Source organism: Lipotes vexillifer, unplaced genomic scaffold (genome assembly GCF_000442215.2).
Source record: "Lipotes vexillifer unplaced genomic scaffold, Lipotes_vexillifer_v1.1 scaffold134, whole genome shotgun sequence".
In the NCBI taxonomy this organism is placed as follows: Eukaryota; Metazoa; Chordata; class Mammalia; order Artiodactyla; family Lipotidae; genus Lipotes; species Lipotes vexillifer.
This window is the reverse complement of record NW_006787464.1, coordinates 869324-878573: the sequence shown is the minus strand read 5'-3', so window position 1 is coordinate 878573 and position 9250 is coordinate 869324. Positions and strand designations below refer to the sequence as shown.

The 9250-nt window shown below is 43.2% G+C and overlaps 1 pseudogene; it reads right to left on the bottom strand.

Annotated features, from left to right (window-relative positions):
• The window catches only part of LOC103083235 (NADH-cytochrome b5 reductase 3-like), a 15771-nt pseudogene extending 8239 nt beyond the window's left edge, over positions 1-7532 (bottom strand).
• Positions 7533-9250: the final 1718 nt, after the last annotated feature.

Below are 9250 nucleotides of genomic sequence, written 5' to 3'. Positions count from 1 at the left end.
TTTCAGTACGCGGGCCTCTCACTGTTGTGGCCTCTCCCGTTGCGTAGCACAGGCTCCGGATGCGCAGGCCCAGCGGCCATGGCTCACGGGCCCAGCCGCTCCATGGCACGTGGGATCCTCCCGGACCGGGGCACGAACCCGCGTCCCCTGCATCGGCAGGCGGCCTCCCAACCACTGTGCCACCAGGGAAGCCCTACATTAACATCTTATAAAATAATTATATGAGATATTTTAATTTTTTTAGGCAAAAACATTTGAGTATCTTCTAATAACTAGTGATGTTAACTATCATTATTAATCCTCGTGACAACCCTATGAAGTGGACATTATGGTTATCTTCACTTACAGATGACGAAATCAAAGCTTACAGAAATTCAGTATCTTGCCCAAGGTCCCACAAGAGGGGAAGCCAAGATTAAATGAGATGATATATATGTACCTAGCACAGTGCTGAGCGGATAGTGTAGTGAATAAATACAAGTGGAAGAGTCAGTGTGAAGTGAAAATAAGTGAAAGCAAAGATGAAGCGGTCGTGAGGATAGTGTATGAAGTATGTGTTATAAGTTCCTATATATTATACACATATGACTAATATTTGATTCTGAGCTTCCTAACAATCAAAGGGAGAAACGTAATCAGTTACATAAGGGATAAGTAACCTTGCTTAAGAGAAGTATATACTCAGCCATAAAAAGGAATGAAATTGTGTCATTTGCAGAGATGTGGGTGCACCTAGAGACTGTCATACAGAGTGAAGTAAGTCAGAGGAAAACAAATATATTAACACACATATATGGAATCTATAAAAATGGCATAGATGATCTTATTTGCAAAGCAGAAATAGAGACACAGATGTAGAGAACAAACATATGGACACCAAGCTGAGAAAAGGGGATGGGATGAATTGGGAGGTTGGGATTGACATATATACACTAATATGTATAAAACAGATAACTAATGAGAACCTACTGTATAGCACAGGGAACTCGACTCCATGCTCTGTGGTGACCTAAATGGGAAGGAAATCCAAAAAAGAGGGGTTATATGTATACATATGGCTGATTCACTCTGCTGTACAGCAGAAACTGACACAGCAGCATAAATCAACTATACTCCAATTTAAAAAAAGAGAGAGAAGATAAATATTTCTGGAGCTCAGACCTTAGGGTCCTTTTTCAAGACAGAGGATTTACTTTAGCAGGGATCTTAGAGGTTGAGACAAAGTCACTATGGGATGCTGTTAGAAGCCTGGAGAAAGTGATGGCCAAGCCTGAGTGAAGTGGAGAAGCCTGAGTTTCCCTGGCAGGAGGCAGAGGAAGGATTAAGAAGTTGGAGGGGGGCTTCCCTGGTGGCGCAGTAGTTGAGAGTCTGCCTGCCGATGCAGGGGACGCGGGTTCGTGCCCCGGTCCGGAAGGATCCCACGTGGGGACGTGGGTTCGTGCTCCGGTCCGGGAGGATCCCACATGCCGCGGAGAGGCTGGGCCTGTGAGCCATGGCGCCTGGGCCAGAGTGTCCGGAGCCTGTGCTCCGCAACGGGAGAGACCACAACAGGGAGAGGCCCGGGTACCCAAAAAAAAAAAAAAAAAAAAAAGAAGTTGGAGGGGCATACTAGAAGGGAAATGTTATGGAAGACCCACCAGAGCATTATGTTCCATGGGAGGCCTGAAGGACACAACATTCACCTAAACCATTAAGAATGGCTGAGTAATATTTCATTGTATATATATACCACATCTTCTTTAACCATTCATCTGCTGATGGACACTGTCGTACTTGTTTCTTGTTGGAATTATACTAATACATGCTCCTCAGCTAGTAAGTAGCTAATTAAGTGCCATCCATGCACTGTAATGTGGTTGGAATAGTGAGTTTGTATACACCTTCTTACCTAACCTTCATAATAATTTATTGAGGTAAATGGGCTGGGTAATATTATTCCAACTTTACATGTGAGGAAACTAAGGATTATTTTAGGAACTTGCCTGGGGCACACAGCTAGGAAGTGGCAGAGCTGAGGTGAAGTTCAAACTTAGGTTCACATTTACTCCAAAGTCAAATTTACGACTAGGCCATGGGACAGTTGGGCTGAGGGCAGAGTTTTCATCTTATGAGAGTCTAAGTATCTGAGGAAGAAGGATCTCATGTCTTACAGGAGTGGGGGCTGAGACAGTTCAAATCAGATCAAGGTTTATCTCAAGCAATCATTTGAGGGCAGAATCAATACCATATCAAATGTGTGATGCTTCGAGACATCAAAATTCTATTCTAGACAGTATCCCCTCAGTAATTTCAGTCTGAAAAGGTTTTAAAGTGTGCATTCAGGGACTTCCCTGGTGGTCCAGTGGTTAAGACTCCACGCTCCTGATGCAGGGGGCCAGGGTTCGATCCCTGGTCGGGGAACTAGATCCCACATGCCACAACTAAAAAGATCCCACATCCTGCAACTAAGACCCGGGACAGCCAAATAAATAAATAAAGTGCACATTCATAAGCATAAATATGATTCATTTGCTTTCATCTTTTTTTTCCGTTGAATTATACTTTTAGCAAATATCTTTTGATCTTCTACTACATGTCATGCATGGTTCCTTCTAAGTAAAAAATTATATAGTTTCCTTTTCCTTCCTATTACATTTAATCAGACTCTTTTTCTTCCTTTTCGTCTATCCTTATGAGTAAGTATTTTCAGTGGTCTGCTGTATTCATGGTACTAAGCAGTGGAAAAGGATCTCATTCTTGTAAGTGTAATCATTTCCCCAACATAGATGGAGCCTAACTCAGTGCATCAGAGATCATATAGAAGGTCTGTCCAGTTACCATCTAAGTTTAGTTTCAAGGTAAAAGATTTAACATTAAATTTTACTTTTCCTTTTTTTGGAGGGTGGGATGAGGGAGAGGGATTGTTAAATGAAGGGCATACATTTATTGAATACTATATTTTCAACATAAGACAGTCTTGGTTGTAAAAATATAGCACTTTAGACACTTCAGAGCATCCACTGAAATTTTAGATTGTTTAAATATTGGATATTTAAAATATTTAGCTATATAAAACCTAGAGTAATATAGAATGAACACATGCCATTTCCCTTCACTTTCTATCCCTTAAATCTTGTTTTTTTCTCAGCATGTATCACTACTGACATTATTTTAATTATTTATTCATTTACTTGTTTTCAACTATGTTTCCCAACTAGGAACCTCTTCTGTATTATTTCACTGCTATATTTGCAGGACAGAATAGTGCCTGGTACATAGTGGTACTCACCAAATATTTGTTGTATTCATTTATTTAACCTAAAAAGAGAGGATAATTTCCTAAAGAATCACAGATGATATCACAATGTGAACAGACAGACAACAAACCCAAAACCCACAGCAATTCAACATGCTTGACTACAAGAAAACGGAAAACTTTTACAAGCATAGTTTTTTAAAGAGCAAATAAGTATGCTGAAAAAATACATATCAAAAGCATAACAGAAAAACTATTGCTATTTTAATTGAAGATCCTATTATTACAAATTAATAGAAGATACTATAGTGGACAAAGAACAAAAACAGACTGTATTTCCCCTACCCACACCGGCACACACATTGGTAAATTAAAAGAAACACGAAAAACAGAAACTAGTGAGAAAGCATAGGGAAAATTATTCATCTCTTTAACAATCATGGAAATTCAAAATTAAGGCAACAAGGTATATATATATATATATATATATATATATTTTTTTTTTTTTTTTTTTGTGGTACGCGGGCCTCTCACTGTTGTGGCCTCTCCCGTTGTGGAGCACAGGCTCCGGACGCGCAGGCTCAGCGGCCATGGCTCACGGGCCCAGCCGCTCCACAGCATGTGGGATCCTCCCGGACCGGGGCATGAACCCGCGTCCCCTGCATCGGCAGGCGGACTCTCAACCACTGCGCCACCAGGGAAGCCCAACAAGGTATATTTTTAAAACATTAAAGTTATAAACCATTTAAAATGTCCATTGTTACAAAACCTAACATTGTGTACATTTTTTAGGGCAGTGTAAATTCATGGAAATTTCTTGGAAAGTGACTTGCCATTATGAATCTGTGAATCAAGAATCTAAAACTATGCAGTCTATTTGACTCAATAATTACATTTCTGTGAACCCCTCCTAAGGTATTATCTAAATATTATATATATAATTATTATTTAGGGTATTTGCATGGAGAAAGTCATTAGTTATGAAACTTCTGTAGTAAGCATTTATAAGTAAAATGCTTATAAATTAAAATAAGTTTAAGGAAACATTTACAAAATTACATGTACATCATGACTATGCTTGTATTAAAAATATCCCTAGTGAAAAAATAACTGCAAGAAAATTTGAGGTGATTTTGCCTCTCTTTTCTAGTTTACAGAATTTTATGATTTGTACAATGGTATTTTAGTTTAGTTTTGTTTGGTATAACCTTTTTTTAAATATTTATTATTTTATTTTGGCTGTGCTGAGTCTTAGTTGTGGCATGCGGGCTTCTTCTTAGTTGCGGCATGGGGGCTTCTTAGCTGTGGCATGTGGTATCTAGTTCCCTGACCAGGGATCAAACCCGGGCCCCCTGCATTGGGAGCGTGGAGCCTTACCCACTGCATCACCAGGGAAGTCCCTGGTATAACCGTTTTTTGTTTTTTTTAAATAAATTTATTTATTTATTTTTGGCTGTGTTGGGTCTTCGTTGCTGTGTACAAGCTTTCTTTAGTTGTGGTGAGTGGGGGCTACTCTTCGTTGCGGTGCGCGGGCTTCTTACTGTCGTGGCTTCTCGCTGTGGAGCATGGGCTCTAGGCGCGCAGGTTCAGTAGTTGTGGCACATGGGCTCAGTAGTTGTGGCTTGCGGGCTCTAGAGCTCAGGCTCAGTAGTTGTGGCGCACGGGCTTAGTTGCTCCGCGGCATGTGGGATCTTCCCAGGCCAGGGCTCGAACCCATGTCCCTTGCATTGTCAGGCAGATTCTTAACCACTGTGCCACCAGGGAAGCCCTCTGGTATAACCTTTTAAAGGCAAACCTCAGTGTTTGAATCTAATATATTTTCCCATTGTAATCTAGGAAACAGCTCTTGCAGAGAAAGACTAGTGAGCAGATGCTCTTTTCTTTTCTTTTTTTTTTTTTTTTTTTTTTTTTTTTCTTGCGTTATGCGGGCCTCTCACTGTTGTGGCCTCTCCCATTTGCGGAGCACAGGCTCCAGACGCGCAGGCTCAGTGGCCATGGCTCACGGGCCCAGCCGCTCCGCGGCATGTGGGATCCTCCCGAAACGGGGCACGAACCCGCGTCTCCTGCATCGGCAGGCGGACTCTCAAGCACTGCGCCACCAGGGAAGCCCAGCAGATGCTCTTTTGATGAAAATTTATGTGTGAAAGCTATGTATGTATGATTGCTGGCTGGATGATTTTTTTTTTTTTTAAAGAGAATTTCCTAATAAGAGGCTTCTACTTCATGACATTTGGTTTGGTTCAGTTTGGATGAATATTTGTAGCAGATTGTAGGTTTCTTGCTACACGTGACATGTTAGAAGGAGATATGTTTACTCCTCCTTTTACATTGCTCTATCTCTCTCTGTCTCTCTCCTGTATATTCCCTATAGAGTAACCTTTAAAAGCTTTTCTATTTTCAAACATAAAATTGAATTCCTCGCCCAATTTAGTTGGTGGCATCCTTGGTCAACTCGTCGACTAATTTAGAGAATTTGGGAATCATGTGAAATTCCTTCCTCTGCCTCAGCACCCAGATCTAAGCAGTCATCACCCACTGTCTATTCTATCTCCTCAGGTTTTTGACAACTTCTCAGTAACCCTCCCTGGTCCACTGCCTTAGATGTTGGTCTCATCACTTGCAGTTTGAAGCTCTACAATGTTATATGATTAATCTCCTTGCCCTCCAATCCATCTTCCACATTATCCCTATATTAGTGGTTCTCAAAGGGGATGATTTTTGTCCCCCAAGGCATATTTGGCAATATCTAAAGACATTTTTGGTTGTCATAAGTGGACCAGGTGGACTGGGGAGTTGAGGGGGAAGAGTGGAGGGTTGCTACTGGCATCTAGTGGTTAGAGGGCAGAGATGTTGCTGAACATCCTACAGTGCACAGGACAGCAACCCTACACCCCATAACACAGAATTTTCTGGCCCCAAATATCAGTAGTTCTGAGGTTGAGAAACCCTGCCCTGGAGTGATTCTTCTCAAATAAAAATCTGCTTACATACCTCAAAAACACACTATTTATTTTGGGCAGAAGTTTTTGCATAAGGCCCATCTTTTCTTATTCCCCAGTCACACAGCGTATACTTATTACTGCCTGAATGTGCCACTTTCTCCTTGGTTCGTGTAACTTACCTGCTACTTGTAGCTGCTTCTTTTATTTTCGATTTCTTCAGGCTGGGTTTCATGGTTCTTCTCTTGATCACTTTTAGAAGAGCATGAATCATACTGAATGGTTGCTTATCTATCTCCTCCACTAAACTGTGAGCATCCAGAGATCAAGGAAACCGTGCCCCATAGGGTTAACAGAAACTGGTAACTAACAGAAATTCTTTTTTTTGCGGTACGCGGGCCTCTCACTGTTGTGGCCTTTCCTGTCGCGGAGCACAGACTCCGGACGCGCAGGCCCGGCGGCCATGGCCCACGGGCCCAGCCGCTCCGCGGCATGTGGGATCCTCCTGGACCGGGGCACGAACCCGCGTCCCCTGCATCGGCAGGCGGACTCCCAACGACTGCACCACCAGGGAAGCCCTAACAGAAATTCTTGAGCTTGTCTTAACAGCTTGCTAAAAACCCCCTCTGCTTGTAGCCTGGCTTCACTGAGCAAGCCTTAATTATTTTGTTGCAAACTGCATACCCTCCAAGCTTCCCATAGCCTAAACAGTAAGATGTTTGCCCAAGTTGTTTTCCGGGAACTTGGGGTCAGCTGAGTTTAGTTTGAGCTCCAGCTGGCTAAGACTGGTTGGGACCACTGACACTAAAACTGGGTCTGTGCAAGTGTTCCATAAATAACCTTTTGAAGTCAGAGGGCCAACAACTGTACCCTCAGATCATGCCAAGTGCCTCCATTTTTGAACATGCAGGCCATGAAGAAGCATGTAATTCAGATACTCCTGTGTGGGACCTCATTATCTCACCTTTCCCCGTGCCTAAGACCACACTGCTTCTTTATTCCTGAAATATCCCAAGCTCCTCCCCTTTGAGGATGCAGATTTGAGATTTATTCTCCCATCTTGCTTGGCTGCCTTGTGAATAAACCCTTTCTCTGCTGCACACCTTGGTGCCTCAGCATTTGGCTTGCTGAGCTTCCGACAAACAAACGTGGTTCAGTAACATCAGGAACTGGGTCTTTTTTTTGGAATCTTCAGCACCCAGTGCAATGCCTGGTATAGTGGAATGGATCTGAACTCAACCAAGGACCTCTGCTCATTCCATTTCATGAGCCCTGCAAAGCAACCAGATTTGTTCTTGGGCTTTTCTGACTTTCTTTTTTCTGTACCCTTTGCCTTACCTGAAATACTGTTCTTTCATGTTTCAGTCTCCACTCATATCACTCCCACCTGTTCCTTAAGGCCCAGCTTGATTAAAAAACAAAAATCACAATAACTTACTAAGTCTACCACTTGTGTCAGGCCTGGCATTATCTTAGTTCACTTTAGGCATAGTCTTTATGGGGAAGGTATTATCCCAATTTAACAGGTGAAGAAAATAATGCAAACAGCCTTGAGTGGCAGGTGAGGCAAGACATTCACTCAAACACCCGCAAGGTAGGCAGCTGGACTGACCTTCCCCACTTGATTCTCTTTTCTTCTCTGTTATCTCTGCTGTTTCCTTCCAGAAGACACCCTAGAGATTGTTTAGTCTGCCCCTCAACTCTTTTTTTTTTTTTGCCCCTCAACTCTTATGAGTAAACTGTGAACTGTTTAGGGCAGGGATCCTCAAACATCCCTCTGCACACACACAGCAGGAGGTGAGAGGCGAGTGAGCGAAGCTTCATCTGTGGCTCCCCATCGCTCGCATTACCGCCTGAACCATTCCCCCCTCCCCCGCCAAGTGGAAAAATTGTCTTCCACAAAACCGGTCCCTGGTGCCAAAAAGGTTGGGGTCCGCTGGTTTCGGGTAACACAGGTGGTTAATGGTGGGAGTCAGACCTAAACCCCAGAATTCCAGATTCGAAAGCGCTTCTCACACACCACGTACCACACCCAGCACTTGCTCCATATGAAGTAAGCTGCCAGTAACTCTCCAAGTCTCCAGGAATCCTCCAGCAGGGTTGGTGGAGTCAGGGCACATGGGGAAGCCTCAGTGAGCAGTGAACAGAGCTGCAGAAATCTGATCACGCGTAGCTTAGGCAGATTCTCATCCAAGGATTTCTGGGGAGAAGGCACTGGAGTATTTTCAGCATGGGGGTGAGTGGAACACATTTGAATTTTTAAAAGCTCACTGTGTAGAATTAATTGGAGACGGGACTGAATACAGAGTGACAACTTAAGAGATGTTTGTGGTCCTTCAGATGAGAGATGGTGGCAGCTAGGATCATGTTGTCGGAACACTTAGAGAAACAAATGGACTGGAGACATATTTAGGAAGTAAAATCACCATGATTTGGTCGTAGACTGCCTATGAGGTATGAATCTGGCTATAGTGTGACCTTAACTAAGATAATTAAGACTTGACTTGTTTCCTCAAAGATAAAAGGAAGATAAAACCTACTTTGAGGGATTATCAGTAAAAAATGAAAATCTCTGGACACACACTAGATATCAACAAATGTTTTTATTACTATTTATAAGTTTTTAAAAAACTTCTAAGACCTTGAAATACAGAATGGGTTGGACGTGAGGTAACCTGTTAACGTTGGAAGGTTAATTTCTTAAGTTCCTATTACTCTCATGCTTCACAAGCTCATCTCTTTGCTCGGTGGCAAAAAGGGGCAGAGGACTGTGAGAAATGCATCGCAGTGCACAAAGATATGGTGAAGGGCACTCCAAATTCGAGACGGGTAAACCTATGGCCAAATCCTGACAATTTCACTTTCTGCGCTCGCAGATCTCTCATTCTTGCATTGCTGTTTCTAGAATACGTGGTGAAAAGAAGCAAGTGAGGGTTGGGGGAGTGAGAGAAGCCGCATGGGGGCGGGGCGCGAAGGCTAGAGCCGCTGGGTCCTGCACGTAGGCGGTGCTGCCGCCTCCGACTTCACCGCGGTCCCCGCCCCGCTTTCCGGGGGCAGCTGCGCGTGACGTCACGAG